General features: G+C 33.1%; 1 long non-coding RNA gene across 6 annotated transcripts; it reads left to right on the top strand.

The window, feature by feature from the left end:
• Positions 1 to 509: 509 nt before the first annotated feature.
• Positions 510 to 23,895, top strand: LOC134715404 (uncharacterized). Of its 6 annotated transcripts, none has more exons than XR_010106697.1 (12): positions 510 to 582; positions 7,077 to 7,152; positions 10,093 to 11,195; positions 11,366 to 15,269; positions 15,742 to 15,895; positions 16,348 to 16,418; positions 16,767 to 16,977; positions 17,347 to 17,415; positions 17,762 to 17,972; positions 18,705 to 18,772; positions 19,819 to 19,883; positions 20,135 to 23,895. It is a non-coding gene; the product is annotated as an uncharacterized LOC134715404 (long non-coding RNA). The 6 variants fall into 6 exon arrangements; XR_010106696.1 differs by having other exon boundaries at positions 10,093 to 10,514; positions 10,685 to 15,269; XR_010106695.1 differs by having other exon boundaries at positions 10,093 to 15,269.
• Positions 23,896 to 27,033: the final 3,138 nt, after the last annotated feature.

Below are 27,033 nucleotides of genomic sequence, written 5' to 3' on the forward strand. Positions count from 1 at the left end.
TGTTAATCTTCCCGCTTTTTTCGTAAATCATTTTCAATGCACGTATCAAGGATTATCGAAATGATGAAGACAGACATAATTTTTAAAATATTATAACATCCCCGAGTAAAACAGTTTCAAACTAAAAATTGGCTGTTTAGAAACGAGGTCTTCTGTTTAATAGTATAGATGATCTATTGTCATATTCAATAGCAGTCAGATGCCGACATTATTTTTAATTTTTTTTTTTTAAAGGGGGCGTACGCCACTTACGCCTTTACCTGTACCCGCCCATGCAAAATGCTATTGTTAAGCAAACTAAAAAAACAAATTGATACTGATGAAAAAAAAATAATCCTCATTTGATTTTTCTAGTGTCTTTGCACCTAAAAAATCACAATAAAACAGAAGTTGGCGTATTTTTTAAGGCTTTAGACTGGAGGTTAAACTTGTGTTTTGAACTTGAACAGATTTCACACTTCTTTATTTAGGCTTCACGGTTCATTAGACAAAATACCTCACGGCTATATGGGAATTAATTTCGAATTACTAGTTTCACTGAGCTGGCTGTTATCACTTTGGTTGGAAAGTCTCTTGCAGAAGGTAGCTTTTATTCTTTCTTTAATGATAACATGTTAACTAATTAATGGAATAGTAATAGAAGTGTTGCACAAAATGAATGTCAAGTTTATTTTGGTGGCTGTCGAAAAAGAATTTTTAAAAAGACAATCCAAAAAGAACATTCAAATTTCATAATTCAGTAATTCTGCTTTGAATTTGTTACACTACTATATTTCCCCCGGCGGGTCTACTCGACCGCACGCCGCATGCATGTTTTTTTTTGTGTAAATCAATTTAAAATAAAATACTATATTAATAAATAGAAATGAAAAAAAGTCTATAAAGCATTATGTAGTATAAACCATATTTAATGCTTTACAGGATTGTATAGTTGAGTCCACAGGTACTTGTGGACAGGATACCCTTTGGGTGCCCCTGAGTGGGAGTATCCCGAATGACCCCCCATGTAGTTTAATTTTGATTTATTTTTCATTAAACGTTTATTTAAATTGTTTTCACTGGGAATATATGTCGAAGTTACTGACAAACAGCATTTGAGATTTTTGCCAGTCGACTATGTCTATTGTGCCTTTTTCATTTCACATAATATCTTTCTTTTCTTGTGTAGGATAGCAAGTGGTTTTAATATAAGCCTGTTGAGATTAAATTGCATGCAAGTTTTTCCCTAAGAAGGCAAAATTCTTTGTATCAGACAATACTGTTTGTAAGAAAAGTTAATTGCAAGAGCCTTTTTGTGCTCAGATTTGTTGTATCATGTTACATGAGTGTAGAAATGATACAAAAGACACAAATTTTTATTTCTAATAGCCTCAATATACATTTTTTAATGTAAAAATGTGGCACTGTCTAAATTGACCCTTAATTTTTTCAAGTCTTACTTGGCCCAGAGACATATGTGTATATATGTCTCTGCTTGGCCTAAGACCCTTTTAAACTAATTTGATATGTTTTTTATAACTTTTCTTTCCATTTAAAGTACTTTCCCCCCCTTCATGGAAAAGCCTCAATTTTTAGGCACAGGCTAATATAATTTTGACTTTTGAATAATTATGCCAAGTCTGATAAATCAAATGAGTACTCTATTGCTTTTAGTACATGATAAGTTATATATTAAGGCATTTAAAAAGTATTTTTTTGCAATATTTTAATTTTGAAAGCCCCAAATGTTGATAGTTGAAATTTTTCAATTTTAACGTCAAAATTTTACACGCAAAGATGAGTATAGAACCTAACTTATTGTCTATAATATACATTCTATTGTCGTGAAACTTTGTAAGCAGTGTTATAATTCATTGAGCTTTGGTCATACCAAGTTGTTTTAAGATGTGTGAACTCTTTCTATCCTATTTAAGAGTAAAATGTCACCCCATTGACTGATGGACAGTCCCTAATTTAAGGGATATCTCCACCTGAGTTGGCAACCTGTATATATACATTTGTGTAGATCCTGCCAAAAACATGAATGATACAACAAAATCATATTTTATGGTCACTATGGAAATGTGCTACGTGCACAATATATGTGAGGTAAGCTAAGAATTATTTTGAATTAATAAAGATGGCATGTTTTTTTTCCTTATATGCACTCTCTGTCTTAAAATGTCAAGCAAGCTATAGTTATGACATTATAAATTTAACCTAATAAAAAAGGAACAAATTACTATAATGTCAAGGCACACTGGTCATCAACAAAAATAACTTTTCAGGAGAACTAGATAAGTTTATTTTACATGACTTCATCATCATGAGAGAAAGTTTTAAACATTTTCCTTGTTTAATTTGTAAGACCAAGTGTATTTCATCTTTTACCTTCGACATAGGGATAGTTAGCGATCCGACAGCATCTTTAGCTAACTTCTTAAAATCTTTATATTTTAGAAGGTGGAAGACTTGGATTCCTCAGTTTACGAAGTTTCTGTCAGTTACATATCCAATGTCCTTGACCTTATGTTTATGGTTCAGTGACTCCTGGAATAAAAAGTTTAGATTTTTGTAACTTTGTTAAATTCTCTTTTTAAGATGTGTGAACTCTTTCTATCCTATTTAAGAGTAAAATGTCACCCCATTGACTGATGGACAGTCCCTAATTTAAGGGATATCTCCACCTGAGTTGGCAACCTGTATATATACATTTGTGTAGATCCTGCCAAAAACATGAATGATACAACAAAATCATATTTTATGGTCACTTCTCTCTTAAAAAATAGGATAACTATATTTGATATGTGAGTACCTTGCAAGGTTTCATGTGAGTCAGACAGTTTTCACTTGACCTTGACCTCATTTCATGGATCAGTGAACAAGGTGAAGTTTTGATGGTCAAGTCCACATCTCAGATACTATAAGCAATGGGTGTTGCATATTCAATTTATGAAAGGACTGTAAAGTGTACATGTCCAACTGGCAGGTAACATCTGACCTTGACCTCATTTTCATGGTTCAATTTCTTATACTGTTTGCAATAGGTCTACTTAGTACATTTGGTGTATGGAATAATTGTAAGGTGTTCATGTCTAGCTGGCAGGTGTCATATGACCTTGACCTCAATTTTTCGTGGTTCAGTGCCAAGTCAAAGTTAAGTTTTTGAGTTTTGGTTACTAAATGCAATTGGTCAACTATATTTGGTGCATGGAAATATTTTATTCATGATCTATATGTCAGTTGTGCAGGTTTTATTTGACCTTGACCTCATGTTCACAGTTCATTGCTCATTGTTAAGTTTTTGTGTTTTGGTCTGTTTTTCTTAAACTATAAGCAATAGGTCAACTATATTTGTTGTACAGAAGAATTTGTAGATGCACATGCCTGCCTGGTATGGTTCATCTGACCTTGACCTCATTGTCATGATTCATTGGTCAATGTTTAGATTTCTTGGTTAATGTTACAAGTTTATGTTACAGTTGTAATAAAGCTTTATATTTAGGACTTTCAACATAATATCAATGATTAGTAAAGAAGGCCAGACATTTCAGCATGTGTACTCTTGTTAATCTTTTAAAAGTTTTTTTCCCTCCAAACTTTGATTTATATATTCTAGTATCATTACAAAGTTATAAAGCATGGAATTTGATAAGAAAGTGTTTGCATGGTAATTGAAAAAGCACTTCAATCCAACTGAACAATGTACTTAATCTTTTAAGAATAATTTGTATGATTGTCAATGAGACAAACCAGAGACCAAATTTGTTGAGGTTTGTAACCAATACAGTTCACACACTGTGGCCTTCAACACAGAGCAATATATCCCATATACATAAAGATCTGATTGCTATTCCCCCCCTCCTTGAGTGACTAAGGACTAGAAATATCAGGTCACCATAGGGCTTTCTAAAACTGGAAGTAAAACCCTCGCCAGAGTGGGACATTCATATCACTGTGATTTTTTTTTTGGGGGGGGGCTATGGATGTTTTTGGAAAAAAAGTTTGTTTCCAGTTTTTGGAGAAAAAAATAATTTGTTTTTGATTTTGAGAAAAAAAATGTTTGTTTCACCATCAGCTGACACTATATGTAATGATAAAATTGAGAGAAAAAAATTGTGTTCGACTTGAAGCGATAAAAATAGATTGTTTTCTGCCGCAGTCGAACACAAAGTTTGTCCAGAAAAAAAATCCATAGCCCAACCCCCCCCTCCCCAGAAAATCTTATGATTGCTGCCTAAATAGTTCAGAACTCTGTGTATTAAAAACCGTTGCTTGAATATTAAATTAACTCTGAGAGATTAGGAGTTGGCATAAAATGTTTTTCACAGATTTTATTTTTTAACATTTCAAAAATAAATATTGGTCACTAGTAAAAAAAACAAACTTTCTCCTGCCAAGAATTGAAATTTTGAAAAAAAGCATTTTTTTTTTCATTCTCTTGCTACCCTGTTTGAGCTCACAGGGCCCGAAGGTCCAAGTGAGCTTTTCCCATCACTTTGCGTCCGTTGTCCATCGTCGTCGTCCTGCGTTGTTAACTTTTACAAAAATCTTCTCCTCTGAAACTACTGAACCTATTCAAACCAAACTTCATCTGATTGATTCCTAGGGTATCTAGAATAAAGTTTGTGTTTTAATTCCCATTTCATAAAAAAACATGGCCGCCATGGCTAAAAATAGAACATAGGGGTAAAATGCAGTTTTTGGCTTATAAGTCAAAAACCAAAGCATTTAGAACAAATCTGACATAGGGTTAAATTGTTTATCAGATCAAGATCTATCTGGTCTGATACTTTCAGATGAATCAGACAACCCATTGTTGGGTTACTGCCCCTAAATTGGTAATTTTAAGGAAATTTTACTGTTTTTGGTTATTATCTTGAATATTATTATAGATGGAGATAAACTGTTAACATCAATAATGTTCAGCAAAGTAAGATTTACAAATAAGTCAACATGACCAAAATGGTCAGTTGACCCCTTTAGGAGTTATTGCCCTTTATAGTCAATTTTTAAACATTTTTCGTAAATCTTAGTTAACTTTTACTAAAATCTTCTCCTCTGAAACTACTGGGCCAAATTTTACCAAACATAACCAGAATCAAAATTAGGCTATCTAGTTAAAAAATTGTGTTTTGTGACCGGGCAAACCAACCAAGATGGCCGATATGCCCAAAAATAGAACATTGGGGTAAAAACCAAAATTGTTTATCTGGTCAAGATCTATCTGCCCTGAAATTTTCAGATGAATCGGACAACTCGTTGTTTGGTTGCTGCCCCTAAATTGGTAATTTTAAGGAAATTTGCTGTTTTGGGTTATTATCTTGAATATTATTATAGATGGAGATAAACTGTGAACAGCAATAATGTACAGCAATTTAAGACTCAAAAATAAGTCAAAATGACCAAAATGGTCAATTGACCCCCTAAGAAGTTATTGTCCTTTATAATCAATTTTTAACAATTTTCATAAAATTTGTAAATTTTTATCAACATTTTCCACTGAAACTACACCGACAAGTTCATTATAGATAGAGATAATTGTAAGCAGCAAGAATGTTCAGTAAAGTAAGATGTACAAACACATCACAATCACCTAAACAAAATTTTGTCATGAACTGTCTGCTTCCTTTGTTTAATTCACATATACCAATGTGAGCGACACAGGCTCTTTAGAGCCTCTAGTTTTGAGAAGTGTCAGAAGAACTATAAATTAATTTTTTGTGGCCTTAAGCTTATAATGTTTCCTGAAAATTGTAAATTATGGGCCATGCATGGATATATCAAAACTTTTATTTTAGATCATTTGAATTCTCGTTGGACGGTTTACTCATATTTATAAATGTCTTTTAGCTGCATGCAGGGTCTGAACACTTTTAATTGGCTTGTGATGACCAGAACGCATACCTGCCAACTGTCACTATTTGAGGGGGATTTCCCCCATGGAGGCTTCCAAATTTAAATTTTGAAAGAGCAATTTTGTCCACAATTTAAACAAAACAGTTAATTTTACAATGACTTTATGCTTAAAAAAGTATGAAGAAGCCAAAATAAACATTAAAATGTATTTGCAGGCCCCCTTGAAGGTTTTTTAGAACTATAACAGCAATCTTGTGTGCAAAACCCCCATGGGCATTTTGAAAAGTTGGCAGGTATACAGAAGGTTTATTGAAATACCACATCCTCCATACATATTGTCATTATGTAGGCTGTCTTATAGTTGTTAATTCCTGTGTCATTTGGTCTCTTGTGGAGAGTTGTCTCATCATACCCCATCTTTTTTATTTTTATACACCCGTCTAAGGGACATATTATGGTATACCTTGTCCAACAATAACTTCAAAATGCTTTAACCCATTTCCATTAAATCTTTGAAGTATTTTTAAAATCTTTTGACATAATTATTAAAGCTCCCTTTCAATTTGTATAAGTTTTTAACTTGTGTTTTATAAGTCATGAGATTTTATTCATAAAAAATTGGGGATTTTCCCGTTTTTCATGAAACTTTGGTGACTGGTGTCTATCTATTAAATTAAACCTCCTTGAATTTTTTTTATGCCTCACCTACCATAGTAGAGGGGCATTATGTTTTCTGGTCTGTGCTTACATTCATTCGTCCGTTCGTCTGCCCAACTTCAGATTAAAGTTTTTGGTCGAGGTAGTTTTTGATGAAGTTGAAGTCCAATCAACCTGAAACTTAATATATATGTTCCTTATGATATGATCTTTCTTATTTTAATGCCAAATTAGAGTTCTGACACCAATTTCATGGTCCACTGAAAATGATAGTGGGAGTTGGGCATCCGTGTACTGGGAACACTTTCTTGTTTATTTATAAAACTAAAACATTGAGGACTTATGGAACTTTATTCTTTAAAAAGCGTCCAGCGTATCATGCGCTCTTGGCAGTCAGCTCTTAGTTATCTATCCATTGACAATTTGGAAACCTTTTCTCTAATGTAGTCTTACTGAACGAAAGAAAAGATTCTGATTGTCAATTTGGATATCTCCATATTACTTTGATATAAGTAAATTTTTATTTCAATTTACTAACTGTTGTCTCATAAATATAAGAATAATTATATTTTGTATTACAGATGGATGAGCCCTGAGATGAAAGTTCAGTCCTACACCTGAAGGAAGACGGTTTCATTATAGTTGCCAGATAATGATGTAAGTATATGGTCATTACCTATAATGGTTTACTTTTTATGATTATACCTACGATAGTAGAGGGGCATTATGTTTTCTGGTCTGTGCGTCCGTTTGTCCGTCTGTCTGTCTGTTCGTCCGTTCGTCCGTCCGTCTGTCCCGCTTCAGGTTAAAGTTTTTGGTCAAGGTAGTTTTTGATGAAGTTGAAGTCCAATCAACTTCAAACTTAGTACACATGTTCCCTATGATATGATCTTTTTAATTTTAATGCCAAATTAGAGTTTTTATCCCAATGTCACGGTCCACTGAACATAGAAAATGAAAGTGCGAGTGGTGCATTCGTGTACTGAGGACACATTCTTGTTAAATTGTTATTTGGATTTGTCTCATTGGCACTCACACCACATCTTCCTATATCTAATTACAATTGTATTTGAAACTATGTTAAAATTTGTTAGATATTAAGAAATAGTTTTCAAATTGGTTGGAGAAACAGCTTGAAAAATCAAAAAAAAAAATTCAAATTTATACTTGAATGAAATATATTTTATAATTTATATAAAATATATACAGTTATACAATTTTTTATAATTACTTAATGTCTATATTATATGTTCTAATAACTTGAAATCTTAGAATTCAATAAATATTAAGATAATTTTTCGTCGTTGATGGCGTCATCCATAAACATTCACTCTGTGGTTAAAGTTTTTGTTGAGCATGCGACATAGGGAAAGTGACCTGGTGGTGGTGGCGTTAGCTTAGCTAACTTCTTAAAAGCTTTATATTTTAGAAGGGGGAAGACCTGGATGTTTCATACTTTGTATATGGATGCCTCATGTTATGAAGTTTCCGTCAGTCACATTTCCACTGTCCTTGACTTCATTTTCATGGTTCAGTGACTACTTTTTGTAAATTCTCCCTTATAAGTAATGAGATACCGGTAACTATATTTGGTATGTTGATACCTTGCAAGGTCCTCATGCTGGTCAGAAATGGAACAGTGAACAAGGTTAAGTTTGCCGGTCAAGTCCATATTTCTAATACTATAAGCAATTATAGGTCTAGTATATTCAGTGATTGGAAGGACTGTAAGGTGTACATGTCCAACTGGCAGGTGTCATCTGACCTTGACCTCATTTTCATTGTTCAGAGGTTATAGATAAGTTTATGTGTTTTAGTCTGTTTTTCTTATACTGTGTGCAATAGGTCTACTATATTTGGTGTATGAAATATTGTAAGGTGTACATGTCTAGCTGGCAGGTGTCATATGACCTTGACCTCATTTTCATGATTCAGTGGTCAAATTTTTTGAGTTTTGGTCTAGTTTTGAAGGTCAAGTCCACATCTCAGATACTATAAGCAATGGGTGTTGCATATTCAATCTATGAAAGGACTGTAAAGTGTAAATGTCCAACTGGCAGGTAACATCTGACCTTGACCTCATTTTCATGGTTCAATTTCTTATACTGTTTGCAATAGGTCTACCACTATTTGTTGTATGGGAGAATTGTTAGCAGTACATGCCTGCCTGTCATTGTAATTTATTTTAATGTTTATCTATTTCCTTTAATATGTTTTTCATGTGTGTTTTTTTTCCCTTTAATATTCTATAGGTAATTTCAAAATAATTGATATGGAGGTTGGTTTTTCTATTTCGTTTTATATGTTTTCAAGTGTATGGTTGTGTGGAAAGACCTATAGGTTATCTTCTGATTATTTTTTCTTTTTTTTTCTTCTGCCAAATTTTTTCCTTAGCTGTTGTGTTATTTTGCAAGATGTCGCTTAGATATTTGGAATATGATATACAGTTAAATTTGTACACTTTTGTAACTACTACTGCCTAACCAAATACTTTTCCATGTAAGAGTTATCTCCCCAAACACTGTTTCTATTGTTATTTCGGAAACATTGCAACTGTATAAGAAACTAACAAACTTATTTTCCAATTTGCTCTTTATATCCTCAGGATATTTTTCGTTTAATTTTCACCAAAGCCGTATAGATATTCTACATGAGAGTTATTTCCCCTTTTGTATTTGATATAAGTGAAATGTTTTTGTAACTAGAAACCATAAGTGAAAGAGGCCTAGGGTCATTTGATTTGAGATCCTTGATCCACAAAAATTAATACATGTATGAGGTCATGTTCAAAATTTTGATTTTGGCTTGTTTATCTTACAAACTTTCAAAAATCTTCGTTATAAGATACCAACAAAACCTTTTTAAGAATTATTAGTTGCGACATGTCCTAGCTAATACATGTACATAAATTTGAGTTGAAAGAGTAGAGTCACTTAATGAGAGTTGTTCCCTGTAATATCTAAAATTACAGGTATGGTTTTATAACTCATTTATCATATATAATTAAAACATAGGGTCTTTTGATTTGAGGCCCTTGTTTCAGACCTTCTAACATTCTATAATTTGACCTTTGCTTTTTATATCTCATGTGTATACATAATAAAGTCATGGGACTTTTTGCATTAGGTTGCAATCCATTTAACCTTGAAAAAAACAACCAGAAGTCACCTTTTCTAAACTGGAAGTAGCTATTTTTTTCACTAAATTAATGTATATAGAACCATATATTTTTGAAATCAGTGTCGAGTAAACTATCAAACAATACTGGAATTGACATTTTTCAAAGTAAAAAAAATCTTTTTTTGTATGTTTCTTGGATGCGCACATACTTTTTCAATCTAAAATATACTTAAAATTTGATGAAAAAACAAGGAAAATCACATAATTTATCATAATATGCAAGTTAAGTCATGATTTGTTGCCATGGTAACTTGTTCAATATCAAATTTGTTTTGTTTTTCTTAGAACCTTATACCTAAGAATAGTCAAGTTTTCAGTTATTTAAGACCATGTATGATAACTTTTAAATTTGCAGTAATTTTTGGGCCAAATAAAGGCCTTATTGCCCCTACAACTTTATTTCATTTTATGTTTTAGGTTATGCCCAGGATCCAGTGAGGTATGTTAAGATAAGATTGTGTATATGTTTGTATGCCTTTTTGTCCAAATTTCCTCTAGGTGGCGTCCAAAGGATCACAAGGACAGGTATGTTAAGATAAGATTGTGTATATGTTTGTATGCCTTTTTGTCCAAATTTCCTCTAGGTGGCGTCCAAAGGATCGCAAGGACAGGTATGTTAAGATAAGATTGTGTATTATTTGTATGCCTTTTCGTCCAAATTTCCTCTAGGTGGGGTCCAAAGGATCTCAAGGACAGGTATGTTAAGATAAGATTGTGTATTATTTGTATGCCTTTTCATCCAAATTTCCTCTAGGTGGCGTCCAAAGGATCACAAGGACAGGTATGTTAAGATAAGATTGTGTATTATTTGTATGCCTTTTCGTCCAAATTTCCTCTAGGTGGGGTCCAAAAGATCCCAAGGACAGGTATGTTAAGATAAGATTGTGTATTATTCGTATGCCTTTTTGTCCAAATTTCCTCTAGGTGGGGTCCAAAGGATCGCAAGGACAGGTATGTTAAGATAAGATTGCGTATTATTTGTATGCCTTTTCGTCCAAATTTCCTCTAGGTGGCGTCCAAAGGATCGCAAGGACAGGTATGTTAAGATAAGATTGTGTATTATTTGTATGCGTTTTCGTCCAAATTTCCTCTAGGTGGGGTCCAAAGGATCGCAAGGACAGGTATGTTAAGATAAGATTGTGTATATGTTTTAATGCCTTTTTGTCCAAATTTCCTCTAGGTGGCGTCCAAAGGATCTCAAGGACAGGTATGTTAAGATAAGATTGTGTATTATTTGTATGCCTTTTCGTCCAAATTTCCTCTAGGTGGCGTCCAAAGGATCGCAAGGACAGGTATGTTAAGATAAGATTGTGTATTATTTGTATGCCTTTTCGTCCAAATTTCCTCTAGGTGGGGTCCAAAGGATCTCAAGGACAGGTATGTTAAGATAAGATTGTGTATTATTTGTATGCCTTTTCATCCAAATTTCCTCTAGGTGGCGTCCAAAGGATCACAAGGACAGGTATGTTAAGATAAGATTGTGTATTATTTGTATGCCTTTTCGTCCAAATTTCCTCTAGGTGGGGTCCAAAAGATCCCAAGGACAGGTATGTTAAGATAAGATTGTGTATTATTCGTATGCCTTTTTGTCCAAATTTCCTCTAGGTGGGGTCCAAAGGATCGCAAGGACAGGTATGTTAAGATAAGATTGCGTATTATTTGTATGCCTTTTCGTCCAAATTTCCTCTAGGTGGCGTCCAAAGGATCGCAAGGACAGGTATGTTAAGATAAGATTGTGTATTATTTGTATGCGTTTTCGTCCAAATTTCCTCTAGGTGGGGTCCAAAGGATCGCAAGGACAGGTATGTTAAGATAAGATTGTGTATATGTTTTAATGCCTTTTTGTCCAAATTTCCTCTAGGTGGCGTCCAAAGGATCTCAAGGACAGGTATGTTAAGATAAGATTGTGTATTATTTGTATGCCTTTTCGTCCAAATTTCCTCTAGGTGGCGTCCAAAGGATCGCAAGGACAGGTATGTTAAGATAAGATTGTGTATTATTTGTATGACTTTTCCTCCAAATTTCCTCTAGGTGGCATCCAAAGGATCGCAAGGACAGGTATGTTAAGATAAGAATGTGTATTATTTGTATGCCTTTTCGTCCAAATTTCCTCTAGGTGGGGTCCAAAGGATCGCAAGGACAGGTATGTTAAGATAAGATTGCGTATTATTTGTATGCCTTTTCGTCCAAATTTCCTCTAGGTGGCGTCCAAAGGATCGCAAGGACAGGTATGTTAAGATAAGATTGTGTATTATTTGTATGCCTTTTCGTCCAAATTTCGTCTAGGTGGGGTCCAAAGGATCGCAATGACAGGTATGTTAAGATAAGATTGTGTATATATGTTTGTATGCCTTTTTGTCCAAATTTCCTCTAGGTGGCGTCCGGAGGATCGCAAGGACAGGTATGTTAAGATAAGATTGTGTATTATTCGTATGCCTTTTCATCCAAATTTCCTCTAGGTGGCGTCCAAAGGATCGCAAGGACAGGTATGTTAAGATAAGATTGTGTATTATTTGTATGCCTTTTTGTCCAAATTTCCTCTAGGTGGGGTCCAAAGGATCGCAAGGACAGGTATGTTAAGATAAGATTGTGTATTATTTGTATGCCTTTTCGTCCAAATTTCTTCTAGGTGGCGTCCAAAGGATCGCAAGGACAGGTATGTTAAGATAAGATTGTGTATATGTTTTAATGCCTTTTTGTCCAAATTTCCTCTAGGTGGCGTCCAAAGGATCTCAAGGACAGGTATGTTAAGATAAGATTGTGTATTATTTGTATGCCTTTTGGTCCAAATTTCCTCTAGGTGGCGTCCAAAGGATCACAAGGACAGGTATGTTAAGATAAGATTGTGTATTATTTGTATGCCTTTTTTGTCCAAATTTCCTGCAGGTGGCGTCCAAAGGATCTCAAGGACAGGTATGTTAAGATAAGATTGTGTATTATTTGTATGCCTTTTCGTCCAAATTTCCTCTAGGTGGCGTCCAAAGGATCGCAAGGACAGGTATGTTAAGATAAGATTGTGTATATGTTTTAATGCCTTTTTGTCCAAATTTCCTCTAGGTGGCGTCCAAAGGATCTCAAGGACAGGTATGTTAAGATAAGATTGTGTATTATTTGTATGCCTTTTCGTCCAAATTTCCTCTAGGTGGCGTCCAAAGGATCGCAAGGACAGGTATGTTAAGATAAGATTGTGTATTATTTGTATGCCTTTTCGTCCAAATTTCCTCTAGGTGGCATCCAAAGGATCACAAGGACAGGTATGTTAAGATAAGATTGTGTATTATTTGTATGCCTTTTTGTCCAAATTTCCTCTAGGTGGGGTCCAAAGGATCGCAAGGACAGGTATGTTAAGATAAGATTGCATATTATTTGTATGCCTTTTCGTCCAAATTTCCTCTAGGTGGCGTCCAAAGGATCGCAAGGACAGGTATGTTAAGATAAGATTGTGTATTATTTGTATGCCTTTTCGTCCAAATTTCGTCTAGGTGGGGTCCAAAGGATCGCAAGGACAGGTATGTTAAGATAAGATTGTGTATATATGTTTGTATGCCTTTTTGTCCAAATTTCCTCTAGGTGGCGTCCAAAGGATCGCAAGGACAGGTATGTTAAGATAAGATTGTGTATTATTTGTATGCCTTTTCGTCCAAATTTCCTCTAGGTGGCGTCCAAAGGATCGCAAGGACAGGTATGTTAAGATAAGATTGTTTATTATTTGTATGCCTTTTTGTCCAAATTTCCTCTAGGTGGCGTCCAAAGGATCGCAAGGACAGGTATGTTAAGATAAGATTGTGTATTATTTGTATGCCTTTTTGTCCAAATTTCCTCTAGGTGGGGTCCAAAGGATCAAAAGGACAGTTATGTTAAGATAAGATTGTGTATTATTTGTATGCGTTTTCGTCCAAATTTCCTCTAGGTGGCGTCCAAAGGATAGCAAGGACAGGTATGTTAAGATAAGATTGTGTATTATTTGTATGCCTTTTCGTCCAAATTTCCTCTAGGTGGCGTCCAAAGGATCGCAAGGACAGGTATGTTAAGATAAGATTGTGTATTATTTGTATGCCTTTTCTTCCAAATTTCCTCTAGGTGGCGTCCAATGGATCGCAAGGACAGGTATGTTAAGATAAGATTGTGTATTATTTGTATGCCTTTTCGTCTAAATTTCCTCTAGGTCGGGTCCAAATGATCGCAAGGACAGGTATGTTAAGATAAGATTGCGTATTATTTGTATGCCTTTTCGTCCAAATTTCCTCTAGGTGGCGTCCAAAGGAACGCAAGGACAGGTATGTTAAGATAAGATTGTGTATTATTTGTATGCCTTTTCGTCCAAATTTCCTCTAGGTGAAGTCCAAAGGATCGCAAGGACAGGCATGTTAAGATAAGATTGTGTAGATATGTTTGTATGCCTTTTTGTCCAAATTACCTCTAGGTGGCGTCCAAAGGATAGCAAGGACAGGTATGTTAAGATAAGATTGTGTATTATTTGTATGCCTTTTTGTGTATATGTTTTAATGCCTTTTCGTCCAAATTTCCTCTAGGTGGCGTCCAAAGGATCGCAAGGACAGGTATGTTAAGATAAGATTGTGTATTATTTGTATGCCTTTTCGTCCAAATTTCCTCTAGGTGGCGTCCAAAGGATCGCAAGGACAGGTATGTTAAGATAAGATTGTGTATTATTTGTATGCCTTTTTGTCCAAATTTCCTAAAGGTGGGGTCCAAAGGATCACCAGGACAGGTATGTTAAGATAAGATTGCGTATTATTTGTATGCCTTTTCGTCCAAATTTCCTCTAGGTGGCGTCCAAAGGATCGCAAGGACAGGTATGTTAAGATAAGAATGTGTATTATTTGTATGCCTTTTCGTCCAAATTTCCTCTAGGTGGGGTACAAAGGATCACAAGGACAGGTATGTTAAGATAAGATTGTGTATATATGTTTGTATGCCTTTTTGTCCAAATTTCCTCTAGGTGGCGTCCAAAGGATCGCAAGGACAGGTATGTTAAGATAAGATTGTGTATATATGTTTGTATGCCTTTTTGTCCAAATTTCCTCTAGGTGGCGTCCAAAGGATCGCAAGGACAGGTATGTTAAGATAAGATTGTGTATTATTTGTATGCCTTTTCGTCCAAATTTCCTCTAGGTGGGGTCATAAGGATCGCAAGGACAGGTATGTTAAGATAAGATTGTGTATATATGTTTGTATGCCTTTTTGTCCAAATTTCCTCTAGGTGGCGTCCAAAGGATCGCAAGGACAGGTATGTTAAGATAAGATTGTGTATTATTTGTATGCCTTTTCGTTCAAATTTCCTCTAGGTGGGGTCATAAGGATCGCAAGGACAGGTATGTTAAGGTAAGATTGTGTATATATGTTTGTATGCCTTTTTGTTCAAATTTCCTCTAGGTGGCATCCAAAGGATCAAGAAGGACAGGTATGCATTTTGAAGACCAGAACAGAAGGTATGTTAAGATAAGATTGTGTGGATGTTTGTCTTAATTATTAAGATGATTTAAGTTTGTATTACAGATGGAGAAACCCAGATGAAAGTTCAGTACTAGACCTGAAGGAAAATTGTTTCATTTTATTTGCCAGATAATGATGATGTAAGTATTTGGTCATTACAATTGTGTTTAAAACAATTTGAAAAAAAAATAGGTAATAAAAATCACTTTTTCCTTTGAAAGACCAGTGTGACTTAAAATTTTATTACAAAATTGTCCATAATTTCTTGTTCAAATTTATTTTCTAATGAAATATAATTTTAAAAGAATCATTGTAAGTGTAAATAGACTGATCCCCCAATTTAGGATTTGAAATAAAACATGCATCATATTTCTGAGTTAATTATTACAACAAATATACTCTTAATATTGACAATTTAGATATTTACATAATTACTTACATTTGAATTGGGAAAATATGACTTTGTTTAGATTGTTTGTTCAAAATGTATACATCAGATTGTTTTGGTTAGCCACCGCATTCTGATGATTATCTACATACATTAATTTCAGACTTAATGAGTCTTCATAATACTGATTTAAAGTTAAAATGAAAATGGTTAATGAATTATAGGCAAAAAGAGCATAGACAAAGAAAATTGTGTGATTGACAAAGATCTGGAAAGAAGCTTAAAGGTGGGACCAAGTGTCAGTCGAAATGGCAGATGAGTAGCACCTCGATGGAAGATGTTTACTTAGATCTTCAACCAAGTACAAGGCTTTGCCATGTAAGCAATCAAGCAGCAAGGATAGCAGCTGGAATGAAGATTAATTATTACATTGATCTTCAACCAAGTCTGAGGCTTTGTCATGAAAGAAATAATGCAAGTATATTCAAGCCAATTAATTCTGTACATTATCAGGAAAAATGAGAGCCTTATCTATAAGGCAAAACACATTTTTGTTATTTTGCAAATTTACAGCACACAAACAAAGATATTTATCAGTTTTCTAAATGTTTTCCAGTACACGAATTAAGTGTTATTCCATGAAAAGTAAATCCTGATAAAATTTCTACTTCAAGGGAGACTAGTACAATAAACAGCAAGAATGTCTCTTCCAGTGGGAGATAACTCACTATTACACAATTAGAATACAGAATAGGTTAATAAAAATTAAGGCTAGCAATTTAACAAATTTGTAAAATATATAATTTGTGTCAATTTTAATTCATTTTTAGGTAATATTAAACAGTGCCAATATTTTCATGAATGGGAGTAAGACTTGTGGTATACGATATCTTAGATACAAGTACGTATATAATTCCTCTATTTTAACAAATCTTATCATCATAAAATAAGTTTACAGGGAAAAAACGTGCTCTAGGCTAAAAATTGTAAGAGGTCCAATGGTTTTTTGTTGTTGACTAAAGGTTTGTAAATTTTGAATTGATCACACTGATGTCATTGTAAAGACTTTTATGCAGGCTTTGGCTTAACCACGAAATAAAGTACCAAAAGAATTACAATTGTTCACCAAATAAGACGTTCAAAATGGCTCCACTGATGCAGGTCAGGATATGAAACTTGAAGGAATGTCTTATTACATTTATATTGACCAGCAGCAGTTTTATAAATATAATCTATTTTATTATTGTAGTTTTTGTTCCAGTGGCCAGCCAGTTCCAAGTGTCAGTCCAAATGGCAGATTAGAAGCAACTCAAAGGAAGATGTTTACCTAGATCTTCAACCAAGTCCGAGGCTTCGCCATGTAAGCAATCAAGCAGCAAGGATAGCAGCTGGAATGAAGATTAATTATTACATTGATCTTCAACCAAGTCTGAGGCTTTGTCATGAAAGAAATAATGCAAGTATATTCAAGCCAATTAATTCTGTACATTATGAGGGAAAATGAGATAAAGTCTATAAGGATTATCTATAAGGCAACACACATTTTTGTTATTTTGCACATTTACAACACACAAAAAAAGATATTGATCAGTTCGATAAATGTTTTTCGGGTACATGAATAAAATCTAATGCCATGCAAAGTAAATCCTGATAGAACTTTTACTTATCAAGGGAGACTAGGTAACAATAAACTGCAAGAATGTTTCTTTCAGTGGGAGATAACTCCCTATTACACAATCAGAATACAGAATAGATTAATAAACATTTAGGCTGGCAATTTAATAAATTTGTAAAATATATGATTTGTGTCAATTTTAATTCCTTTTTAGGTTATAAAACAGTGCCAATGTTTTCATGAAGGGGAGTAAGACTTGTGGTATAAGATATCTTAAATACAAGTATGTATTTAATTCCTCTATTTAAACAAATTTTATTATCATAAAATAAGTTTACAGGGAAAAAAGTGTACTGAGTAGGCTTAAAGTTGTAAGAGGTCAAATGGTTTTTTGTTGTTGGCTAAAGGTTCTAAAATTTTGAATTGATCACACTAATGTCATTGTAAAGACTAATGTATGCAGACTTTTGGCTAAACTACATGTACCAACAAAATTACAATTGTTCACCAAGTAAGACACTAAAAATGGCTCAATTGATGCAGTTCATGATATGAAGCTTGAAGGAATGTCGTTTCATTTATATTGACCAACAGCAGTCTTATAAATATAACATATTTTATAATTTTAGTTTTTGTTCCAGTAGCCAGCCAGTACCAAGTTTCAATCCAGATGGCAGATGAGTAGCAACTCCATGGAAGATGTTTACTTAGATCTTCAACCAAGTCCAAGGCTTCGCCATGTAAGCAATCAAGCAGCAAGGATAGCAGCTGGAATGAAGATTAAGTATTACATGGATCTTCAACCAAGTCTGAGGCTTTGTCATGAAAGAAATAATGCAAGTATGTTCAAGCCAATTATAGTTCTGTAAATTATCAGGGAAAATGTGATTAAGTCTATAAGGATTATCTATAAGGCAAAACACATTTTTGTTATTTTGCACATTTACAACACGCAAAAAAAGATATTCATCAGTTCGATAAATGTTTTTCGGGTACATGAATAAAATTTATACCCTGAAAAGTAAATCCTGAGAGTGTTTTTACTAGTACAATAAACAGCAAGAACGTTTCTTTCAGTGGGAGATATTTCACTATTTCACAATCAATAAATAAAAATAATAAAAATTTAGGCTGGCAATTTAACAAATTTGTAAAATATATAATATGTGTCAATTTTAATTCCTCATGAAGGGGAGTAAGACTTGTGGTATAAGATATCTTAAATACAAGTACGTATAAAATGCCTCTATTTAAACAAATTTTATCATCCTAAAATAAGTTTACAGGGAAAAAACATGCACTAGTCTTAAAGTTGTAAGAGGTCAAATGGTTTTTTGTTGTTGACTAAAGGGTTCTAAAATTTGAATTGATCACACTGATGTCATTGTATAGAATAATGTATGCAGACTTTGGCTAAACCACAAAATAAAGTACCAACAAAATTACAATTGTTCCTCAATAAATTGGTGCCGAAGAAAATAAAGAAATCTACAATTATATGCAGACCATACTCCAACACTGATTCTATTTATTTTGTTAAAAATTTTATTGACTAAACATTTTGCTTTTCAGGCTAGCAATGATTACTGCTTTTCAGTATGGATAGAGTTTTAGAATGATCATTGGAGCAGACTTTTGAGGTAAGAAAGAACCATTGCATAGATTTATAAACTTGTTAATTACAGATTATTTAAATGCCCTTAAATTTTGTTAAGCCTGTGACATTTAAGACAAAAACTAGACTTGTGGGTTTCATAGAAGTCTAAGGGAGAAGTGGGATTGGCTGATTTTTTATTAGCATGACAGAGGAAAGTTAAGGGTCTGGGATAAGACAGAAAGCCATCTTACTTGGTCATGTGTAGTGGACCATAATGTACCACCATTTTGACTTGACAATTTTTAAAGAAGTTATAGGAAGTCTATCACAATTTTAAATATGACAAAAAATTAACTTCTGAACACAACTCCTCTGATCGGGACTCTTAACAGAAAGCTTCTGTAGGTAATTGGATTGTTTTCCCGTCATGTATAGTTATAGAAATAAGGTGAATTGAAGCAATTATTGTCACATTGATGTGTTCTCTGCATCTTTTTTCACCTTGATACGTTATAATATCACCTATTTCTATATAATGTACATAAGTATACCAACAGCGATTCCTTTTTATGCCCCACCTATGATAGTAGAGGGGCATTATGTTTTCTGGTTTGTGGCTGTAGAGGGGCATTATGTTTTCTGGTCTGTGGCTCCTTTCTTCGTTCATACGTCCGTCCGTCCGTTCATTCGTCCGCAGGTTTAAGTTTTTGATCAAGGTAGTTTTAGATGAAGATGAAGTCCAATCAACTTAATACTTGTTGTTTATGATATGATCTTTCTAATTTTAAAGCCAAATTAGACTTTTGACCCCAATTTCACTGTCAACTGAACATATAAAATGAAAGTGGGATTTTCAGGTTAAAGTTTTTGGTCAAGGTAGTTTTTAATGAAGCTGAAGTCCAATCAACTTGAAACTTAGTACACTTGATGCTTATGATATGATATTTCTTATTTTAAAGCCAAATTAGACTTTTGACCCCAATTTCAGGGTCCATAGAACATGGAAAATGATAATGCTAGTGGGGCATCCGTGTACTTTGGACACATTCTTGTTTACTATTTTGAATGAATAAGCATTTTATTTTTCAGGTTAGCATTACAGCTTGTCCTTACAGATTGATGTTGGAAATGGCTATTAGAGTTGACTTTTAAAGGTAAAAAACTATTTTATAGATTTAAAAAATTTCTATTTTTAAATTATGTAAGTTAATTCCCACAATTTATATAATCTTTTTACAATTTTATAAATTAATGTTCTCTGGAATGACATTTCAAGTTTTAGGAAGTGAAAAATTATTATTTTGAAAGTTTCTCTGCTCTAATTGTTATTCCCAGTTTACTATTTGTTGCCTATTTCAGTTTCTTAAAATATCACAGAAAATTGAAAAGTGTATTTCTTTTTCAGATAACAATACTGTGGCTGAAGGATATAATTGTGTGATTAATTCTCCATACTCCTTAGAGATGTTGTGAAGGTTGTTAATATGTTGACAGCTGGGCATGCTCTCTTTGCAAGACATCAGATTTAAAATCCCCATTCTGACACTGAACATGACTGCTGATTTGTATATCCAGCACTACCAAACAGATGCCTTACTTTTGCAAGGATTTTACTGCCAATCTGAAGAAGACCAAGAGTTACCATATGTTCCTTTGGGCTATTTCTAACTCTACCAAACAGTTTCCAATATGAACGGTTCATTTAAATCTTGCATTAAACAAGAGCAAGAATGCAGTTGATAAATTCTAAAATAACTAATGTAAAGATTCTCCATTTTCAACAAGAGTGGAAGCGTTAGTTAAGGTTAATGTATTGTGTTTTTAACGTTCACCTAACTTTCTTTTTCTCCCTAATCCATTAAATGCTATGGATATTTGAAGTCCATGGTTAAAGTTTCTCAAACATCAATAACCATGTCAAACCTTCTTGGAATTATGTGAAAAATTAAAAGCTTGAGCATAATTTAATTCAAAGATAGTATCAAAAGCAAAACTTGGAATTACATTTTTTGTATCTCACTTATAAATTGACTATAGTTTTTCCTGACAGTCTTAATGTACAAAATTTAGACATAAAATTCTATAACATTAAGAGAAAAAACCAAAAGTAATATTTAAAAATTTTCAGTATTTTTCTGAAAGATGAAGTTAGTTTTGTTTTGCATTTGTGATTTACCTTTAGCCTTTGGTTATCCTCTTTAAGACACCAATAACAGCTTAAAACCCTCCTTGGAATGTTAACATAATTATCTTTATGATTAAGAAAAATTGTTTCATTTTCATTTCATCCTTCCATATTTTATAGGTAAATTTATTTGGGTTTTTACCACCAACTTTACACAGCAGTAACACAGACAAATCTTTGGGGTTCTGCGTAATCCTTTCAAACGTTTTTTATTGCTGTTTTTACAAGTTGTGTAGTGTACATGTGTTTATTATTTCTACTTGTATCATATACATGTTTTTTGATACCATAAGAAGAAATTACAAATAGAGAGTGAAAGAAGGTATGATGGTAAACTGGATTAGGATATTAAATAAAATGTGTTTTTTGCAAATTTGGACGACAATTAGTTGCAATTATGTACTGTTTCAAATATAGAAGTAGTATCGACTTGCAAATCCGTACCATTACAGCACTGGAAGTAGTATGGTTGTCTGAGCGAAGCCAATTGGAAGCATGTACCTCTTAGTGAAGCTAATTGGGAGCACACCCTCTGTCTTGTTGCGAAGCTGATTGGAAGCAGTACATATATACCTCTGTCTGCTAAAGCTAATTAGAAGCAGTACCCCTGGCAGAGAGGTCCCAATTAGAAGTACGTAACTCTGAGGGAAGCCAATTGGAAGCATGTACCTCTGCAAAATTTGATTAAAAAATTACTCAACAAATTTTATTTAACATTCTTTTTAAAGTTTACTTGCATACCAACTCTCATTTTCTATTTATAATTACTTCCCTTGTTGACATTGTGACTTGCAAATTATCACTTCACCATTTAGTAGATCATTCTAATAAATAATTACTACAACACACGATCAAGTATTGTTATAAGGGTAAAATAGTTTATTAATTTTAGTTTATGCACCTTTAAATGATAACTAAACTTTCTGTATCTTTTTGAAAGCTAATGTTCCTCAAGATCTATAGGGAGAATGATATAAATTTGCTGTGAAGGGCATATGATACAGTAACAGGGGAGGTAATGACATTGCTACTGTCAAATGTTACTTTTAGCCATGTCAAATAGTTACATATCAGGAAAAAAAACATGTTTTGACTGATTTAACATGAAAATGAATTAATGGACCTCTTTTTTTTTTTAAATACATTAGGCTTGAATATGTTTAAAGATGATTTGTGCCGATTTGAAGAAACCACCAATGGAATTGTTCTAAATAAGATAAATATACAGCTTAAAATGGTGTGGGTTTTTACTAAATTCATGTATAAAGATCATTTGTGCCTATTAAAGACATAACCAATGATATATTTTAAATTAGATAAATATGCATCCAAAATGATTTTTTTTTTACTGAAATCATGAAAATATGTTGTTACACAAACTTAGTACACATGTTCCCTATGATATCATCTTTCTAATTTTAATGCCTTATAATATTTTTTCCCATTTTCACGGTCCATTGAACATGGAAAATGATAGTGTGAGTGGGGCATTCGTGTACTTTGGACACATTCTTGTTAATATAGTGGAAACAGATTAGTTGTTATTTAGGTATTTTGTAGCATGATGCCTCATACCCGTAACCAGGGGGGTTCATGGGGTTCGGACGAACCACCCCTTGAAAACAAATAAGCACTGTTGAAGTCAATGTTCTGTACGAATTGTGACTGTTAAAGTTGAGTTTGTAAGTCCAACGAACCCCCCTTGGAAATTCCTGGCTACGGGCCTGTGCCTTATAATTAAATTTTGCTTGTGTTTGAATTATGGTTGGAAATAACCTTCACTTTCTACCATGCAGAGTGTCAAGTTTTATGATCATGTATTTTGTTTTGAATAGTTCTCCTTTATTATAAGTGTCCAAAGTAATCCTCTTGAGACAGTTCCTCCAAGCAAATAGTTTCAAAACATTTTCCCACTATATATTGATTTTATCTGGTTTTAAATACTTCATTAATTATCATTATAATGATTTTCTTTATGTGTATATATTTATGCTTATGAGTTGTTATATTCATGTATATTGTATGTGTAATAATTCCCTAGTCATAAAAGTATAACAGGATTTTTTTTATTGCTTATGTGTAATACATGTACATGTAGGCATAGGAATTTTAGCACCAAAATATTTTAGTTGTAAAGTGACATCTTTATGTATTTTAGTTCTAACTTGAACTTCGAACATTGTATTGTTATGGATGTTAAAAGAACAAAGATTTGCAAAATTTTGTATTTTGATATTAAATTAATTTTTATGTAGGTGGAATGGCTATTATATATACAAACATAATCATATTTTAACTTTTGTACCATATATTTTATAGTTGTAGTCCTAAAGACAAGATTTCATTTTTACTTACATTTACAAACAAAACAAAACAATATATACGTCCGAGTATGTCTCGTGAGACGACTTGTCGCATTCAAAGGGTTGGAGCATATATGACAGTTTCCAGACCCTTGGGTCGGACCCAGGTTTCCAGTTTCCCATTATTGGGTTTGTTTGGTTGTTCCTGGCCGGCGAGGTCGTTCATGATCGAGTTATTCATTTGTTCAGTTTACATTCATGTCAACCATATTATATCTTTTGTTCGTTCAAGGTTTACTTTACTAGCTAAGTTGTACCTAATAGTATATTTCAAGGTTTTTGTTATTAGGAGTAATTGTGGTTATTGTTTTTTTCATATATTTATATATTAAGACACATGTATGTAATTATTAAATGAATTCTGTTGTCCACTATGATTGCTGGGCTATCAGCAACACTATATATATTGTATTCATTTATGCCTTATAATAGATATGAGCGTATATAATAGGGTATACGTAGTTATTCAAATGCAAAAGGGTTGACATGAGATTATTTCTCTAGTTCTGGTACAAACTATTGAATTCATATTGTATAATGTATGTTTATATTGATAATTTGTCCTATATAAAATGGCAGCTCACAATATGCTGTACTCGAGCTAGTCAAGAAACATAAGTTTGTGTTGTGTTTTTTTTTAAGGAGTTAAAGGTTAAATGTATTTAGTGGAAAGAAGACTAATTTAAGATCATATGTCCTTCAAGCTGTCTGAGTTATTGATAAAAATAAGATGTGGTATGATTGCCATTTAGGCTAAACTCTCCACAAGACACCAAATGACACTAAAATAAACAACCATAGGTCACTGTACAGCCTTCAACAATGAGCAAAACCCATACTGAATAGTCGGCTATAAAAAGCCATGAAATGACAAATTTAAAACAATTCAAACATTTGTTTTGTTAAGCCTATATATTTGAGGGAAAGAAGTTAAGGTAATATATTATATATATTTTATATATAAATATGTCTGAACCAATGATGACTTTGCAATAGATTTTATCCATCAGATCACCAGCAGTCATGGTGATACAAGGCTGACAATACATTCTGTATATATGATTCCTCTTAACATCTGGTGAGCGTTTTTGGCGATTGCAAATGGCAGTCAGCAGAGTTTAAGAACATGCGTTGTTCAAACTGCTTAAATCGAGTGTGTTTTCTTAAAATATTCTTTTTCACTTTTTTAGTCTTTTGGAAAATGCTGTTTGTGCTGTATTTAGACCCCTCTACCAAGAAATTTGTTTTGCATGCACACTTATAAAAAATTGCAGTTTTTATCCAACACAATCATGTTTGAACGTTGTTTTCAATTTAGACTTATTTATATTTTTTGCGTGTAAATAGACTCTTATATAAAATTGATTTCACATAACCTATGTTAATACCCCTGCTATAAAGAGGGGTATACGTGATGGCAGATGTCCATCCATTTGTCCCTATGTACTTCTCTTGGAACTATAATTTCCACTCCAGATTTCAAATACAGCTTGAACAAATCTTTTGAAATATCAAGGCAATGTCGTGGAACCATAAAATTGAGGGACAGTTAGATTTTTATGGTTTTGACATAAGTTGAACAAGAAATGGCCTAATTAACAGTAAAATATGGGTTTTCATGATATACTGCTTGACCAAACCTATTGAAATGAAGTTAGTATAAAAAAGTTGTGGTATGATTGCCAATGATACAACTCTCCACGAGAGACAAAATGACAGAAATTCATAACTATAGGTCACTGTACAGCCTTCAATAATGAGTAAAGCCCATACCACACAGACAGCTATAAAAGGCCATGAAACAAAGAAAACAAATATGTAACACATCAGCAAACAACAACCCCTGAATACCAGGCTACTGACTTGGGACAGGCATTTCAAAAATTCAAGATATTCTAACCCCTTTACATAGTAATAAAACTGTAATAAGATGTTTATATGTATTAAGCATGCTGGAAAAGATATTTTGAAAATTTTACTATGCCATGGTATTTTGACCCCCCTGCGGTTCATTGAACCCCCTACTATAGACCTTGAATTTAAAACATTCTAGCTTTTCTTATTACTAAACATAGTAATAGTACTCCAATAAGTAGTTTGTATGTATTTAACCATAATGGAAAAGATATTTTGACAATTTTTTACTTTGCCATGATATTTTTACTTCCTGTGGTATATTGAACCCCTTACTATATAGACCTTGATTTTAAAATTCAAGCTATTCAAACACTTTTACATAGTTATAATACTCGAATAAGTAGTTTTTATGTATTTAACATGATGGAAAAGATATTTTTAAAATATTACTTTACCATGATATTCTGACTCCCCTGCGGTATATTGAACCCCTTGTATAAACCTTGAATTTCAAAAGTTCAAGCTATTTTAACCCCCTTACATAGTAATAATACTGTAATAAGTTGTTTATATGCATTCAGCATGCTCTAAAAGATATTTAGAAAATTTAACTCTGTCATGGTATTTTGACCCCCCTGCAGTATATTGAACCCCCTACTATAGACCTTAAATTTCAACAATTCAAGCTATTCTAACACCTTTACATAGTTGTAATACTCTAATAAGTAGTTTGTATGTATTAAACTTGCTTGACTCTAGACCTTTAATTAAAAAAAATCTGGCATGTCTAACTCTTTTATGTAGTTACAATACACCAATAAATAGTTTGTATTTAATAAACTTGCTGGAAAAGATATTTTGAAAATTTTACTTTGCCCTGGTATTTTGACCCCCTGCGGTATATTGAACTCCCTACTCTGGATCTTTAATTTAAAAAATTCAAGCTATTCTAATCCCTATACATAGTAATAATACAGTATTAAGTTGTTTATATGTATTTTGCATGCTGAAAAAAATATTTTGAAAATTTTACTTTGCCATGGTATTTTGAACCCCCTTGCCGTATATTGAACACCCTACTAAAAACCTCAAATCAAAAAAATGAAAGCCATTACTATGTATCTATAAACAGGGGGGTTCAAAATACCATATGTGAAAATGACCCCACGTTCAAATTACCATGCGGTAAAATGGTCAAAATACTATAGGGTAAAATGACCCAGAGTTCACTTTTTAGAGGGTTCAAAATACCATATATGACACCGGGTTGTTTTTATAAAAGGTTGTGGCATCTTTTTTTGTTTTGAAAGGGAAGTAACCCCTTACTAACCCCATATGGTTGCTGACCATTTTTGCTAACTAACCATGTATTATTTAAGACACCCTATACGAAATATACATAGTTACCATGTGTAGTCAATTAACCAATCATATCCCTATAAATCTATAGAAGGGAAGATAATGCTGTTGTCCATCCGTCCGTCGTCCACACTTTAGACAATTACTAAAAAACACTTCCTCCTATTTTAATTTGACTGTGGTAAATGGTTTTAGCTGGCTGTTCCTAGCCAGCAGGATTGTAGATGATAGAGACTTTGTCATTATTTGGTAAAACTTAACTTTAAATATAGCACACAAGCATTTTATCAATTATAGTTTTGATGATTTCCTTTATTTATAAAATAATAATAAATAAATATATATTTTATCATGGTGTCACATTTTGATTGTGAAAGCACAGTTTTCAATAAAACAATCGATACCAACTTACCAAGTCATAAATTTGACTTATGAGACGCTTATTTATATTTTATATATGCTTATGATTTGTATTCATGTTCATTGGTTTAATAATTGTATTTTCCTGCGGTTTACATTTTCATAAATATTCATATTACT

This window comes from Mytilus trossulus, chromosome 4 (genome assembly GCF_036588685.1).
Source record: "Mytilus trossulus isolate FHL-02 chromosome 4, PNRI_Mtr1.1.1.hap1, whole genome shotgun sequence".
Lineage (NCBI taxonomy): Eukaryota > Metazoa > Mollusca > Bivalvia > Mytilida > Mytilidae > Mytilus > Mytilus trossulus.